The sequence below is a fragment of the Bos mutus genome, chromosome 6 (assembly GCF_027580195.1).
Source record: "Bos mutus isolate GX-2022 chromosome 6, NWIPB_WYAK_1.1, whole genome shotgun sequence".
Classification (NCBI taxonomy): domain Eukaryota; kingdom Metazoa; phylum Chordata; class Mammalia; order Artiodactyla; family Bovidae; genus Bos; species Bos mutus.
In genome coordinates, this window is record NC_091622.1 from 84,922,289 (window position 1) to 84,939,765 (window position 17,477).

Here is a 17,477-nt window from a genome sequence, read left to right on the forward strand (position 1 = left end):
ATGTACACAGGGGAGCCAGCAGCCATTGGTGCAGGAAATATGGTGCTATTAGTTTTTTTTCTAGCCTCTGGCACCTGGCTTCAAAGGATCTCTTTATCTGATCTTTCTCTGTTGCTCAGGGCATCAGGCACTTAAAGGGATACCCTCTCTTGGGTCTATTGGCCAGCTGCTGGCTCTTGCATGTGGGGAAAGAGAGGCTACAGTGATGGCTCCACCCTCTGTGTGTGACTCAGCAGTTTTGCCTTACCTCCATGGCTGGCCAGCTTTCCTTCCAAGGTATTTCCCCCTCCACCTCCTCCCTCATGTCCCCTCTCACTGTCTCCCTGCAGTTAACAGCAGATCTCACCCTGGGATTGCTCTCCAATCCCTACAGTCCAGCTCCAAGTCACTGCGCATTCCAGGGGACTCGAATCCTGTCCAGGGTAGGTAGAGCTGCGGCAAAGATTGTGTGGTTCTCATTGCTTTCAGACTGTCACAGATGAGCTGCTGCACTCTCCAACAGCCTCAAATGCTTCTCCTGTGTCCCAAACAATTGCCCTGATGTGGGTATCTGATCCCTGCTTCAGGTCCCCCACCCCCCGGGTACATGTCTAGTCCTGATAACTCTCCTTTTTTCCCCCTCCTTCCTTCATCCTACTGTGATTTGTGTGCAACTATATATTCCTTTCCAGTGGTCAAAGGCTCCTGCCCACTCTCAACTGGTGTTCTGCAAGATCTTCTTTGTCTTAAGGTGTATTGCTGATGCATCCATGGAGAGAGAAGTACACCACACCCACCTTCTCCTCCACCATCTTGTTTCTCCTTATTTTTTCTTACAAGAAATGTGTTGTCTTTCTCACCTTGGTTCTTCTGTGTATAATGCATTTGTTTTTTTTGTCTGCTTCTAAGATATTCTATAATATCACTGGTTTTGAGCAATTAAATTATGATGGGCCTTCATGTGGTTATTTTCATGGGTTTGTATGTGTGCCTGTGCTTCCTGTTTATTGAACTTCTGTGAATTTGGGGTTTGCATTCAATATTTCTTCAAATACCTTTTTTGAGGGTCTCTTTCTCTTCCTTCTGATACTCCAAGATACATGAATTTGTTTACAGCTCATTGAAGCTCCTTTAATCCTAAAAAAACCTTTTTTTTTCTCTTTGTGTTTCAGTTCAGATAATGTCTATGGCTATATTTCTTTATATTCACTAACTTTTTCTTTTGCAATGTGCAATCTGATTTTAATCCCTTCCAATGTTTGTTTTTTGTTTTTTGTTTTCCCCTCAGACATTATAGTTTTCATCTCTAGAAGATCATTTGGGAAATGATTATACTCTTCCTGTCTCAACTTTTCAGTTCAGTTCACTTCAGTTCAGTTCAGTCATGTCCAACTCTTTGTGACCCCATGAATCACAGCATGCCAGGCCTCCCTGTCCATCACCAACTCCCAGAATTTACCCAAATTCATGCCCATTGAGTCAATGATGCCATCCAACCATCTCATCCTCTGTCATCCCCTTCTACTCCCACCTTCAATCTTTCCCAGCATCAGGGTCTTTTCAAATGAGTCAGCTCTTCTCATCAGGTGGCCAAAGTATTGGAGTTTCAGCTTCAGCATCAGTCCTTCCAATCAACACCCAGGACTGATTTCCTTTAGGATAGACTGGTTGGATCTCCTTGCAGTCCAAGGGACTCTCAAGAATCTTCTCCAACACCACAGTTCAAAAGCATCAATTCTTCAGTGCTCAGTTTTCTTTATGGTTCAACTCTTACATCTATACATGACCACTGGAAAAACCATAGTCTTGACTAGATGGACCTTTTTTGGCCAAGTAATATCTCTGCTTTTTAATATGCTGCCTAAGTTGGTCATAACTTTTCTTCCAAGGAGTAAGTGTCTTTTAATTTCATGGCTGCAATCACCATCTGCAGTGATTTTGGAGCCCAAAAGAATAAAGTCTGTCACTGTTTCCACTTTTTCTCCATCTATTTGCTATGAAGTGATGGGACCAGATGCCATGATCTTAGTTTTCTGAATGTTGAGCTTTAAGCCATCTTTTTCACTCTCCTCTTTCACTTTCATCAAGAGGCTTTTGAGTTCCTCTTCACTTTCTGCCATAAGGGTGGTGTCATCTGCATATCTGAGGTTATTGATATTTCTCCCAGCAATCTTGATTCCAGCTTGTGCTTCCTCCAGCCCAGCGTTCCTCATGAAGTGCTCTGCATATAAGTTAAATAAGCAGGGTGACAATATACAGCCTTGATGTACTCCTTTTCCTATTTGGAACCAGTCTGTTTTTCCATGTCCAGTTCTAACTGTTGCTTCCTGACCTACATACAGGTTTCTCAAGAGGCAGATCAGGTGGTCTAGTATTTCCACATCTTTCAGAATTTTCCACAGTTTATTGTGATCCACACAGTCAAAGGCTTTGGCATAGTCAATAAAGCAGAAAACTTTTAGAGCATATTGAATATTGTTATAATGATTGTTTTAATACATTTGTTTGCTAACTCTAACATCTGTGTTAGTTCTAGATTATTTTCAATTACCTAATTTTTCCTTTCACTATGATTGCCTTCTGCTAATTTGCTTGCCTGATACTTTCTATTGGATTTCTGATGTTGTACCTGGGTTTTCCTCCCTGAGTTGTGGCCCAGTAATTCTCTCAAAGCAGTAAATAGGGGAAATAATAGGGCCCAAGTTGTTTTCTATCCACATTCCTGTTGGTTGTTTCACACAAAGGGGAACATTTAATTTATGATACTCTATTTTTCCTAGAAGCTATGATGATTAATTTTATGTGTCCACTGGACTGGGCCACCAGATGCCCAGACATTTGGTCAAACATTATTCTGAGTGTTTCTGTAAGGATGTTTTGGGATGAGATAATGTTTAAATGGGCAATACTAAGTAAAGCAGATTGTCCTCCCTAGTGTGGAATGACCTCGTTCTGTGAATTTAAGGCCTGATTAGAACAATAAATCTGAGTAAGAATGAATGCATCCTACCTGATAGCCTTTGAGGTGTAATACATTTTTTTTCCTGCCTTCCGGTTGGAACTAAAACATCAACTTTTCCTGAGTCTGAAGCCTGGCAGCTTTCGAATTAAACTATACCATTAACTCTCATTGTTCTTAGATTTCAGACTCAATTGGAATTAAATCACCAGCTATTCTGGGTCTCCAGCTTGCAAATCATCTTGCATATCTTGGGACGTGTCCACCTCTAAAATCATCTAAGCCAATTACATACGATAAATCTCTTTATGTATGTATTTATATACAATAAAAATTGTCTTGCATATTTTTGAGTGGTAACTATTCTTATCATAATAATCCTGAATTAGAATCTTATTGATCTGCTAACCTATTCAAAACATTTTGAGAGTATATTAGTCAGGATTCTCCAGAGAAATAGAATCAAGTTATCCCAAGCTGGAGACCCAGGACAGTCAATGGTGTAGTTCCCTTCTGAAGGCCTGCAGGCTTGAGACCCAATGAGAACTCATGTTTAAGTGTGAAGATAGGAAAACATGATATCCCAGCTCAAAAACAGTCAGGCAAGAGGAATTCCACCTGACTCCCAGAGCGTCTGCCTTTTTATGTGATTCAGACCTTCAACTGACTGGATAAGGCTTGTCCACACTAAGGAGGGTACTTTGTTTTGTTCCTATAATAATTCAAATGTTAATCTCATCCAGGAAATACACTAACAGGCACACTGATAATAATTTTTGACCAAATATATGGGTTTCCTGTGTGTCAATCATTTTGACACACAAAATTAACCATCACATAGAGCTCATCATTATTTACTTTTTCCACTTCATCTTCACTGAACTTTGGATATGAAACTGTAGCCTGGCTCTTGCTAATGTGTTTCTGATTTTACAACCCTTCTCTCTGCCCTCAAGGAACATAAGCCTCTCAGAAATAGAAGGAAAGGTAGAATGTAGAAATTTTAAGATCCATTATAATCTACTATTCCATTTATTTCTGCTGCTGATGCTAAGTCATTTCAGTCATGTCCGACTCTGTGTGACCCCGTAAACGGCAGCCCACCAGGCTCCCTCGTCCCTGGGATTCTCCAGGCAAGAATACTGGAGTGGGTTGCCATTTCCTCCTCCAATGCATGAAAGTGAAAAGTGAAAGTGAAGTCGCTCAGTCGTGTCCGACTCTTAGCGACCCCATGGACTGCAGCTTACCAGGCTCCTGCATCCATGGGATTTTCCAGGCAAGAGTACTGGAGTGCAGTGCCATTGCCTTCTCCTATTTATTTCTGAGAACTTGTCAGTCAATAATAATGATAGATAATGTATACAACAAGATGAATAGAGTTTGAATTAACAACATAAATTATGTATCTCAGATAAACTTGTATTGCCTCTAGCAAATAATTATAACTAGACATCAAAGACTGCTGATTGCTGATTGGCAAATTGATACAAATATTTTATCAGGAAAATATTTTGAAAGTAATTTGGTGATTTGAAAATTGTTGAAACTTGTTAAGCTAACAATCTGTGTAATGGGAACCACACAAAAAAATCACTAACATAAAAGCTAGCTGCTATTTAAACTCACATGCTTTTCTATAGAAAAAGAAATGCTTTAGATTAGGAAAAATATATTGTGTAACAGCCTTGTGTTTTAGAGATAACTGCTCCACACCCTGCTAGACCCCATTCTCCAGGCTCTTAAAAAAAGTCTAGAAGAGGGGCTTCCCTGATGGTCCAGTGGTTAAGAATATACAGGCGACACAGGTTCGATCCCTCATCTGAAATATCCCACATGCAGTGGAGCAACTAAGTCCGTGTGCCACAACTACTGAGCCCAAGTGCAGCAGCTATGGAAGCTCCAACTTTCTAGAGCCCGTGCTCCACAAGGGAAGCCACTGCAATGAGAAGCCCGCACACTGCAATGAAAAGCAGCTCCCACTCTCTGCCACTAGAGAAAGCCTGCACACAGCAACCAACAACCAGTGCAGCCAAAATAATAAATAATGTTTAAAAAAGTCTAGAAGAGAGAAATCTGCATGTATTTTTCATTTTAAACTATAAGATACGCATTATATATCATATTTTATGTCTGACAATTGGTGGATATGCCCACAATAATGCATTTTTTAGTTTTCCCAATAAAAGTTATTATTATATAATGCATTTGTCTAAAAATATATGGCATCTTATGCTAGAAATATAGGAAAAATAATTTGAATTTTACATCTTCATTACTGCTCACAGAGTAAAAGATTTGGGGACCTGAGGAGCCTAGAAAAGAGTATCTAAATGAAAAAGCAGTCTCAGCACAGGACACAAATAGGTTTAGAGCCAGCAAGACACTAAAACAAGGATGCAGGTGAGAGCTATGTGGTCTGGGCATTTTAGAAAATTAAATATTCCATATTAAATTGCTGTCTTCATGATGCTTCTTAATTATCCTATCTGTTTGCATCTGTAATCCCTTGTTAGGTCCAGAAAAAATTCTGGAACATGTCAGCAGCTTCAAGAATGGAACAAATAATGTGGTTGGTCAAAAATTCAACAGAGCAAGAAGTGAAAGGAAGAGGAACTGAGTAGGTAAACGCCGTACCGAGAATAAAATAGGTGTTAAATGAATTGAATAAATGAATGAATGAATGATGCGACATGTATTTCCCATACAGAATCTTCTAAGATCTTAGGGATAGTGTTACTTTGGAGTTTGGATATAAGGAATGAGTGAGAGCAGAAATAAACATAGTATATTCAGATATTAGATTTGAGCTTCACATAGTAAATGAAATAGTTTTCCTTGAAACATTTTATTCTATTAATTACTTAGCAAATTAAAATTTCCAGATTATGTAAAGGTAAATATCAATTCCAGGCCTCATTTGAACACTGGCATATTCTGAATCAGTTGAGAAAAATAAATGAGGCTCTCTTTTTTTTTATTTTTGGCTCTGGAATTTAGCATTTAGTAGAAATATAACTCCACTTACCAACTCTTATTAAACACACAAATTGTCATCGGAAAAGCAAGTAGGTATTGAAGACACAGATTTATTTTCCATATGGTCTGCAACAAATCACACAGACAAATTTGTTTCTCACATAATATGTGCTTAACATTATGTTATACATTTATAACATCATTCCTGGTTCCATTTCATGTCTTAAACTTTTTAGTTTCTTTACTTACTCATTTTAATTTAACTTGTACTGTTGCAAGGAGATACAACCAGTCCATCCTAAAGGAGATCAGTCCTGGGTGTTCATTGGAAGGACTGATGTTGAAGCTCAAACTCCAATACTTTGGCCACCTCATGCAAAGAGCTGACTCATTTGAAAAGACCCTGATGCTGGGAAAGATTGAGGGCAGGAGGAGAAGGGGACAACAGAGGATGAGATGGTTGGATGGCATCACCGACTCGATGGACATGGGTTTGGGTGAACTCCAGGAGTTGGTGATGGACAGAGAGGTCTGGCATGCTGTGGTTCATGGGGTCACAAAGAGTCGGACATGTCTGAGTGACTGAACTGACCTGAACTGATTGTCTTATATTTACATAATTGATTCATAATTGCTATTTAAATATGGTACATATGCAAGCCCCATGCACTATTGTCATCACTTGATAGCTTGTAATACAAATGCAGAATCTGAGGCTCCAATGCAGAATCAGAACTTATATTTTAATAAAATCCCCAAGTAGCTTACATTTAGAAGAAAATTGGGGAAGCATGGTTTTAAACTACTGTTAAGGTACTCTCTAACAATATAGAGTGCATATAAATGATTTATAAAAATGAATTGTTTTCCAGAAAATAAATTATATTGAATGTGCTTCATATATATTATCTCCCTGATGATAAATCTTACTTTCATTTTACAGACTGAGATTAGGAAACAGTTGCAGGAAGTCTGCTCAGACTCATAGCAAGTGAGGTGTGTCTCAGAAATAGAGTTCAGTTTTCCCAGCTTTGCTCACTTGGTCATACTGCCTGGGTAGGCCTGACTAGAGTCAAAGGTGTTCCTGATTTATCTCATTTGGTTAAGGGTGTTCACAGTTTGTAGGGGATTTTTTTTGTTTGTTTATTTGACAAAGCAAACTTCCCTCTGACAAAAACTTCAACTCCTCATGCTGCAAAAATGTTGTCAGAGAAGGAGGGCTATGAGTAACAAAAGGATAATGACTACATACTAGTCACATCTGGGAAGTGGGTGTAACCAATTCAAGAACCTTGGAGTAACAGTCTGGGATTAGCATTGCCTCATCATGACCAGTGGATGATGATGAGTTTAGAACTATATAAGAAGATATATTCAGGGGAGAGAGCCCAAAGATATAGGATTGTGCATAGTCTCTTAGTCGTGTCTGATTCTTCGAGATCCCGCAGATTGTAGCCCACCAGACTCCTCTGTCCATGGGATTCTCCAGGCAAGAATTCTGGAATGAGTTGCCAAGCCTTCCTTTAGGGGATCTTCCCAACCCAGGGATTGAACATAGGTCTCCCACATTGCAGGTGGATTCTTTACTATCTGAACCAGCAGGAAGACAAAGAATTCTGGGGTGAGTAGCCTATCCTTTCTCCAGGGGATCTTCCCAACCCAGGAAGTGAACTAGAGTCTCCTGTATTGCAGGCAGATCCTTTACCAGCTGAGCTACCACTAACATTATTGAGTAAGATACTTTGGCAGATGGTTGATGAGGGATATTTACTTTAAAAAATCAGTTCCTAGAAGTCTCTTAAATCTTAAAATGACAAAAAATTACAAAAACTTTTAATGTGTTATATAGTACAGTCTACACAATACTACAAATCTACCCAGTTGAGTGATAAGTTAAAAATTAAAATGTCTAAAATTGACTTAAGAAACATTAATAGAAAATCCCATGAACAGAAGAGCCTGGCAGGCTACAGTCTATAGAGTCACAAAGAGTTGGATACGACTGGCACACACAAACACACAATAGAATAAAAGAGGAAAATGGAAACCATTGTCCCTCTTAGGAGAAACAAACTGAATCATATGACACTGAGATTCGTTTAGTGGGAAAAGAATATTTGCTCCATTTGTTTCACTCTAACTGCAGCTCTACTTAGTCTACATCGAACTCCAGCTAATGAAATATATGAATTAAATAACATGTTCGGTATTCTGGAAAGTACCCTAAAGGGTGTGTATGTGCACGTGTGTATATGGGGTGAAGTACAGATGAGAGCAGAAAAATGAGAGCTTGGAGTGGATTCCATTTTCCCTTATGAGCCTACAGTTTGATGAGAAGACCCACAATCCTGGCATGCTTAAGCAGAGTCCCACTGAACCTAGAAAAATGAAAGGGATCACTGAAAGACTAAGAGTCTGTACAATATAAACAACACCGAGTTTCCTGAGGGAAAACTGCAATTAGGTAAAAACGTTCTAACAATAAACATATGTTCAAAACGGAAATTATTCAAGGAGCTCATTGTGCCGTGGATGCATGATAAAAACTCAGAGAAAAGAGATTTAAAAAGAAAACTTTACCTCAGGATTTAATCCCTCTTTTCAGTTTTCCTTTTCAGTTGGTGGCGCAGCTGCCAAAAGGAATCCTGGGTCCTGGTGGGAGTCCTGAAGGGAGGGAAAGACCAGCTTGGCGAGGTTCATTCCAGTCTCTGGAATTTAAAAAAAAAAAAAAAGTTTAAAGACATGATCTGAATGCTGTAGTCATTGACTTCATGGGCAGTTAAGATATACAAATTTGAACTACATACACAGAGGCAGGGCCGCTGCTTCAACAGCTGGAAAAGGCAGGAAGTCCTGAAAGGAAATGAATCAGGGTGGCAGCCAAGAGTAAGCAAAGTCAGAAATTACCTAGATTTAAAGGTTTACATGGCTTCAAAGAGAGAAAAACAAAGGGAAAGAAGCTGAAGTTTCAATAGGTGGAATCCTGTTGTTTCTCTACAATTTTTAAAGAATGTCTTGTAATAATTTTGATCATGATAAAAAGTCATTGTGTGTATATTTTCATCTGAAAGAAACATGAGTTTCCAACATTACAGAAAAAACAAAGCTACACAAACATACACTAAAAACACATTTTGGCAGAAGAAATAGAGTGGAGCTGATGGTTTCAGAATACACTTGTTTTCTGTCACTCTAATCATTTCCACAACCTCTTTTTTTTTTTTTTTTGGTAAGTCACATATACACAAAGGAGTTTAGCGAGAGAAAAATGTGCTAATGATGCTGATGCTGGAGAGGCAAGGGTCTACCACATCCTTTTCATGCAGAAAAGAGGGCAGCATTTTTAGAGATCTAGATTCTTTTTGTGATATGTCCAAATATTAAATTTTTAAATATTGGCAACTAACTATTAATACATACATGAAACAATATAAGTATTTCTGTATGGCAGGACATGCCAAGGAATGCAACTGGCAAACTTTGGCAACAAGGTGTTAATTTCGGGCAAACCCTACTTCAGATGTGCATAAGTTGCCTGGCAACCACATTATCAATTAAACTGTTAAGGGAAACACTGACTGAAGGCCCCACCCCGGTCAGACACCATAGTAACCATTTGCCTGAGTTATTTTATGACAAGAGGTCCTGATAAGGAACATGTAACTAACCAGCCACCATCAATAGGAAAAATTTGGGAAAGCTCAAAAGAAGACATCACATGTCCTATCAACCTCCCAGAATCCTTCTTTCTGGAATCCAGCTTGGCTGGGTAATGTGTGCGACACCAGAAGGGACTCTGAGTCAGAAGATTGACCAGTGACAACTTGGCAAGTAATCCCATTACCATAAGACCCAAGACTATAAACCACAGGGCAGAGCAGTTTTCCTGGGTCCCTTACCCTCCTGCTTTCCAGGATCCCCTTCCCAATAAAGTCTCTTGCTTTGTCAGCACTTCGATCTCTTCAGACAACTCATTTCTGATTGTTAGTCAAGAGCCCATTCTCAGCCCCTGGAAGAGGTCCCCGTTCCTATAACAAAACCATCAAACTTCAATTAATATTAATACTAATTGAAAAACAACATAAATCAGAGCTTCTTGAGTTTTAGCATGTTTCAGAATCATTTTGGAGGCCATGACAAAATACAAATTACTGGATCCCAATACCCAGTGTTACTGATAAATTTGGTGTAAGATGGAGCCTGAAAATGTTCTATTAATATTTCAACAAACTCAGAGATATTACTGATGCTATTAGTTTGAGGATCATATTTTGAGAACCATGAATAAAAATTCTCTCTTTTAAAACTTGTATTAATATTCTATATTTCATTCATTCATTTATCTGTCCATTCATTTGTTTATTCATTCAGTCACCAGACCTAAAATGTCCCAGACACTACACTGGGAAAAAAAAAGAAAGACATTGTGTTTGCCTTCCTGATTTACAAATAATTATTGATTGAAGGCATCCTCAATCTATTGATAGCTCAAATTTTACCTTTAAGATTCAGAAATTTTAAATGATTTATCTAAAATCTTACAAATATTAGGTAAAGTATCAGGTTCAGAAAACAACTTGTGACTTCTAAGTCATGTGGGCTTAACAAACAAAAGAGCTAGATTAAGAAAGAAAAGATTCACAGTGCATGTATTCTTTTTTCCCTAAAATTAACCCTGTATACACTTTAATCAATCTAAACAGAAGTGTTCAAGAAGTTTGAGTTCTTCCAATGTCACTACGTGTCTAATAAAATAAATACATAAATAAATTCTATGAAGAGTTAAATAAAAATTAAGGTTTTATTTTATTTCAAGTGGGAAAGATAAAATTTTAGAGGCACATGAAATCTTAAAATATTTTTTAAAGTAATATATTTACATTGCAAGATAATTCTAGAAGATACAGAAAATGTGAATTTAAATTTGTTCTAAGAAACAACTGCTATTAATATTTGGGTATTTAAAAATATTCTAAATATTTTTACACAAAATGCCCTACCCAATGGTATTATGCTATACATGCCAGTTTTGAGCTGAATTTTGCTATTAAGAAAAAAAATTCATACTTTGAAAAAAATGTTAGACAGAATTGCTAAATCAAAGTTATGTACTTCATCCAATTTAAACTTTCATGATTGGATTATCAATGCACATTTTATCAACCCTAATGACCAACATCATGCAACTTTCCTTTACACAATAGCCTGATATGTATTAATAAATTTTAGTTTTTTATTATCTATCTTATAAGAAGATAAGTTCTTTGAAGACAAGGAATGTGTACTATGCTTTAAAAAATGCATATGCAAAGTAAATACAAAGAAATGATAAATATGCATGTAATTTTTATAGATTCATTTGTGAGGAAAAGGGCTTCTAAATTTTAGCCATGCATGCTTATGTCCACAGTGAATTTTACTTTTCACTACATGTTAATAAAAATAATATCCTCAATTTTCGAACCTAGTAATACAGAATAAATGTTCTAATTTTTTTAAAGATCAAGTTTAAAAGTGATAGTGAGGAAATGTTGAAACTGGACATTTTACTTTATGATATTTAACTCCAGGCAAAAGTGATGACAGCTTTTCTCAGATTGTGATGTTTTCCCTAGCTCTCTATTTATATTTTAAGAGCATTTCTTTTTATTTTCCATATTTGCTGTTGTTGTGGTTCAGTGGCTAAGTTGTGTTCAACTCTTTGTAACCCCATAGACTGCAACATGTCCGGTTCCTCTGTCCTCCACTATCTTCTGGAGTTTGCTCAAATTCATGTCCACGGAGTTGGTGATGTACCTAGCCATCTCATCCTCTGCTACCACCTTCTCCTCTTGCCCTTGGTCTTTCCCAGCATCAAGGTCTTTTCCAATGAGTTGGCTCTTTGTATCAGGTGGCCAAAGTATTGGAGCTCCAGCTTGAGGGACAGTTTTTCCAATGAGTATTCAGGATTGATTTCCTTTAGGATTGATTGATTTGATCTCCTTGCTGTCCAAGGGACGCTCAAAAATCTTCTCCAGTACCACAATTAAAAAGCATCAGTTCTTTGCCACTCTACCCTCTTTATGGTCTAATTCTCATATTTGTACATAGCTACTGCGAAAACCATAGCTTTGACTGCATGGATCTTTGTCAGCAAAGATCTACTTTTTAATATGCTGTCTAGGTTTGTCATAATTTTCCTTCCAAAGGAGTTTGCATCTTTTAATTTCATGACAGCAGTCACCATCAGCAGTGATTTTTAGAGCCCAAGAAATTAAGATCTGTCACTGCTTCTACTTCCCCCCTTCTATTTGCTATGAAGTGATAGTATCAACTGTGAAATTTAATGTTCTAATATTTATCTACTTTCTCCAAGTTTCATTTTTCTTATACCAGTGATGTCTGCATACATAATAGTTTTCTACTTACCCTTCTTATGGATGCATGAGTCTAAAGGAAAAGGTAACCTTTTTTTTGAAATTGCTTGTTTGCCTTTAATTCCTGAGAATGGGGCTGTCTTCTTCCTCCTGTGGTAGAAATAATGGTAAGAGTCACTTCCTTGAAATTCTTGGTGTCATCATAGCTCATCTACCTAAGAAAGCAGGGATTAGGTGGAAGATCTCTCTTCCTCCCTCTCTGAAGGCAGATTACACTGACAGGCGTTGCCAGAATGGGTTTTTCCTCACTTCCCTATTCAGAACTGGAGAAATCCTTCATCTGAATATTAATACCCTCATAAACCTCAGTCACCTTTGATGAGGAAAAAGGATGGTAACAGTGAAGGAATATTATTGGATAAAGAAATATTAACAAGAAATACAAAAAATTATTGGCATTGGGAAATAAAATATACAAAAGTGAGCTTAAATAGTTTAGACTTCTTTCCTTAGATGTCTTCAAAAGGAAAAAAAAACCACTCATTTGACATAATTTAAAGTGCCTTTGTGGCAAAACCTGGAGCTTATTCTTCTTCAGAAACCAATTGTCTGTTAAGATCTCAGGGACATTAGTTTTTTTTTTTTTTTTTTTTTACTTCAATATGAATTGTACCACCTAGAATTGTAGAGTGCACAACACTCAAAACTTTACTTGCTAGTCATATAGACTAGCACTGATCTTGACCCTTCGAATGAACTTGGTAGATGTTCTGGTGAATTAGAGGCTTTTAGATTTATGTCAATACTCATAAAGTTATGTAATATATTAAAAGTTTTTAGTCCTAGATATAGGAACTAGGTTAATTTTATTTAATCAATTGTGCTTGGTAAATGCCAGCATGTAATTAATCTCACAATTGCTTTCTTCAATCCTTAATTTGACCCAAAATCTGGTAATTACCCTTAAGTGAGAACATAGTAGAGTGATGAGATCATGAAATTCAATGTCTACAAGATAAATTTGAGTTCAAATACAGACTTTCTCACTTGTTGCTTGTTGAGTACAATTATTAAAACCAAAATAAACATTAAATTTTCAACTGACACCAATCAAATATATTCTCTTCTTCCTGAAGAAAGACAGCTTCATTTGTTTAGGCAAGGCAAGGATTTGGGGTTTATGGATATGGACATGCATTTTTTTTTTCTTTCTTCTTACCGTTAATAAAAATGAGTTTTCAGAACAATAGATAGTGAATGTCTCAGCACCTAAGTTATCATCTTGAGTGCTACAGGAGTGCTAACTATCTTTGCTGCCAAAGGGAAAAGTCCTGTTTGACACTGTAGTTTTTGTTTATAATCCTGACTTTATCTTGACCCTGGAGAAGGAAATAATAAAGCCTACTACTTGGTATCCAGTTTTCTTCTTCCATTTGTACAAACTCACTCCATCCCCAGCACACACACCACACATACACATACACACACGAAGGGTAAACATTGTTCACCATAACATTAGAAGGGCTTGAGTGGAAGACCTTTCTCCTCTTATTGCAAGGTAGGAAAGGAGCAACTGGAGACACCCATCGGTTCTGTCTTTTCTTTAGTATACACTTGGGAAAGGTGAGTGAGCAGCTACCTCTACTGCCCATACTTTTTCCTGAGGTTTGTATTTCTTGAAAAAGAAACAACAAAAACTCTCTTAAGGAAGTGTGTCTTTAGCCCAAGTCCTCATAAGCTGCCTCAGCAAAAAGTAAAAATGATATTTTCTATTAACATATAACTTGTATTTCTATATCCCATCCTTTATCCCATTATTCCTCCCTCCCCGACCTCTGTGGCTTTGGAGATACACACCTCATATCTGAACCTCACCCATTCTCAGCCTGATAAAGTTTGTTGGTTGGGCAGGAGTCCCTATTGGGAATCTTGTTTGGTATAAGTTTTTAAAAATGAATATTTATTTGTTTGTATCTTAGATTAGTTTTGCCTTCTTTTAAATTCTTATTATCTAGATTTTTACTAGAAATTGTTTTTGCATAAATTTTATGTTGTTAATACTTTTGAGAATGTTTACTTTCATAGCTGGATGAGGCAAACATATATCAAAGAGTAACTAGTCTTTTTTTTTTTTTTTTTGGCTGTGCCATGTGACTTGCAGGATCTTAATTTCTGATCAGAGATTGAAACTGGGCCCCCATCAGTGAAAGCCCAGAATCCTAACCACTGAATTTCCAGGGGAATCCCAACAGAGACTAGTCTAAAATGTTATTTTATGACTATTTGAAATACAAAACAAATTACTGCTTTTACTTTATTTGCATGAAATAAAATGTATTTTTTTCTTTTGCAAGGTATAATAATGATGTTTTCATTTTTCTTTAATAAAATTAAGTTGATATTATACACTGTAGTTCCTGAAATTTCTAAAATTTATATTAACTTGAGATAAGTGACATCTTTAAAGTTATTGCATGTTTTTAAAGAAATAAAAATCTGAGTCTAGGATTAATTTTATGTCATCTGACTATGTGTGCTAGTCACTTAGTTGTGTCAGACTTTTTATGAACCCATGGACTGTAGCCCACCAGACAGTAATTCAGTTGACATTGTTGGCTGAACACACACCCTATGAACATCTCAATGTGCTCATAAAATAATAAAGAACTTTAACCAAAAAATAAATATAAAATGGTGATTCAGACTTCTATAAATATAGGTGGCTCATGCTATTCTTTGCAACATTTTTAACTTTTCCTGAAGAATCGAAAATTTCTGAGACAGGTTGAATATAGTGAGTCTATAGGAGGTAAAAGTATAGAAAGTATAGAATAATGTATTAGAACTCACACCCCTACTCCACACTCTTTGCCCAAGATGTAATTAATTCTGTTTAGTTTTGTTGTGACCTTATTTTTAAATACCCTTCACTTTCTAGTCTCCGCCATTTATAGTCAATTAGGTTAGAGATTTAGAGTTGAAGGTCAGACCTAAAGATACTTTCTAACCTGATCTGAGCCACTTTTCTCTCAGTATAGACTAAGAAATATTTTTTAATTTGTCCACTGTTGATTTTTTAATTAATGAAATGCTGAGTTTGGTCAAGGGTGCTGCTGTTGCTGCTCCTAAGTCACTTCAGTCATGTCCGACTCTGTGCGACCCCATAGACGGCAGCCCACCAGGCTCCCCAGTCCCTGGGATTCTCCAGGCAAGAACACTGGAGTGGGTTGCCATTTCCTTCTCCAATGCGTGAAAGTGAAGTCGCTCAGTCGTGTCCGAATCTTAGCGAACCCATGGACTACAGCCTATCAGACTCCTCCATCCATGGGATTTTCCAGGCAAGAGTACTGGAGTGGGGTGCCATTGCCTTCTCCGTGGTCAAGGGTGAGGTAGAACAGAGCAGAACAGAATTGCCCAGATTCCAGTCCCAGTTCTGTTGGACATTGGGAAAGCCACATATTGTAATACAAATCTCCCTACTTTCTATATGTAAGATTTTGGGGAAATCATTTAATCTCTTCTTTTTGCAGTGAATTTTTCTCTGTCAGTGCATATATATATCCCACTATCTATTACTGCTATATATAATAGTATTCAATTATATATATAATGGAATAATATTTAGCCATAAACAAGAATGAAATTTTACCATTTGAGGCAGCATCAATGTACCTGGAGAGTATTAAGTGAAATAAGTCAGACAGGGAAAAACAAATGCTATATTATTTCTCATATGTGGATATAAAGAAAAACAGAAAAAATGAACAAAAATAACAAAAGAGAAACAGAGTTACAGATACAGAGGAGACACAGGCGGCTGCCAGAGTGTAGAGAGATGGAGAGATGATGAGAGATAAGAAATTGGTGAGGGGGTTTAAGAGGCATAAACTTCCAGTTTCACAATAAATGAGTAACAGGTATAAAATGTACAGTGTGGGGAATATAGTCAATAACTATCTAATATCTTCATATGGTGCATATCATAACTAGACCTATCATGGTGATAATTTTACATCTAGAGAAATACTGACACTATATTGTCTAGCAAGAATAAACACAAGTTTAGGTCAACTCTACTTAGAAAACAAAGTCATAGAAAAAAGAAATCGGTTCTATGGTTACCAGAAGTGGATGGGGGTGAAGGTGGATTTGGATGAGGCATTTAAATATTACAAATTTCTACTTATAAGATAAAGAAGTACTTGAGACATAAGGTACAATGTGCTAAATATAATTAACACTATGTCATATATAAAATGGAGAAGGCAATGGCACCCAACTCCAGTACTGGAGCCTGGAAAGTCTCATGGATGGAGGAACCAGGTAGGCTGCAGTCCATGGGGTCGCTGAGAGTCGAACATGACTGAGCGACTTCCCTTTCACTTTTCACTTTCATGCATTGGAGAAGGAAATGGCAACCCACTCCAGTGTTCTTGCCTGGAGAATCCCAGGGATGGGGGAGCCTGGTGGGCTGCCATCTATGGGGTCACACAGAGTTGGACACGACCGAAGCGACTTAGCAGCAGCAGCGGCATATATGAAAACTGTTAAAAGTAAATCCTGAGTTCTCATCACAAGGAAAATATTTTTTTCTATTTTTAAAATTGCATCTACATAAAATGACAGATGTTTACTAAATCTACTGTGATAGTCATTTCATGATGTATGTAAGTCAAATAAGTAAGCTGTATGTTTTATACAGTGATAGTTGTCAATTGTATCTCAATAAAATTTGAAGGTAAAAACTCATTGTTAAATAAAGAAAGGAAGAAAGTGAAGGACATTGATTGAAAATTTGGAATGATCACTGCTTTATTTCAGTGATATGCATTGGAAAAGCAAATGTCAGTTATTAGTATTATAAAGCAAATCTGATTGCTTTCTAAATGTAAGATTTTAGGGAAATCATTTAAATTCTTAGTAATGGATTTTCTTTGTTTGTAAAATGTTTATAATTATCAAGAATACCTGTAATGTGAAGAAATGTGAGGGATACTTCATGAAAGTAAGTCAAAACAGGAAATAAAGACAGATTAAAAATTTTTGAAAACTCAGTTTATAGCATCCACTGTGAATTCCTTTATTATTAACTGTCTCCTATGTGCATGTACCATAGTCAAGAAAAACAAAAACAAAATCTAAAAGTAGTTATTATTTATTCTGACTTGAAGACATAAGACACAGGCAGTTTTTTGTCCTCATTGATT

General features: G+C 36.9%; 1 protein-coding gene across 4 annotated transcripts in view; it reads right to left on the reverse strand.

The window, feature by feature from the left end:
- SULT1B1 (sulfotransferase family 1B member 1) overlaps positions 1-8,705 on the reverse strand; it is a 51,224-nt gene extending 42,519 nt beyond the window's left edge. The window contains exons 1-2 of one of the 4 annotated variants that reach the window (XM_070372962.1): positions 8,495-8,703; positions 5,964-6,040 (exon numbers count right to left, since the gene is read on the reverse strand). The gene's annotated coding sequence lies outside the window, so the exon portion shown is untranslated. Of the gene's footprint in view, positions 1-5,963; positions 6,041-6,163; positions 6,183-8,494 lie in introns of those variants that run through there. The other 3 variants (XM_070372963.1, XM_070372964.1, XM_005902041.3) reach the window with 3 other exon arrangements.
- Between the last annotated feature and the right edge of the window lie 8,772 nt (positions 8,706-17,477).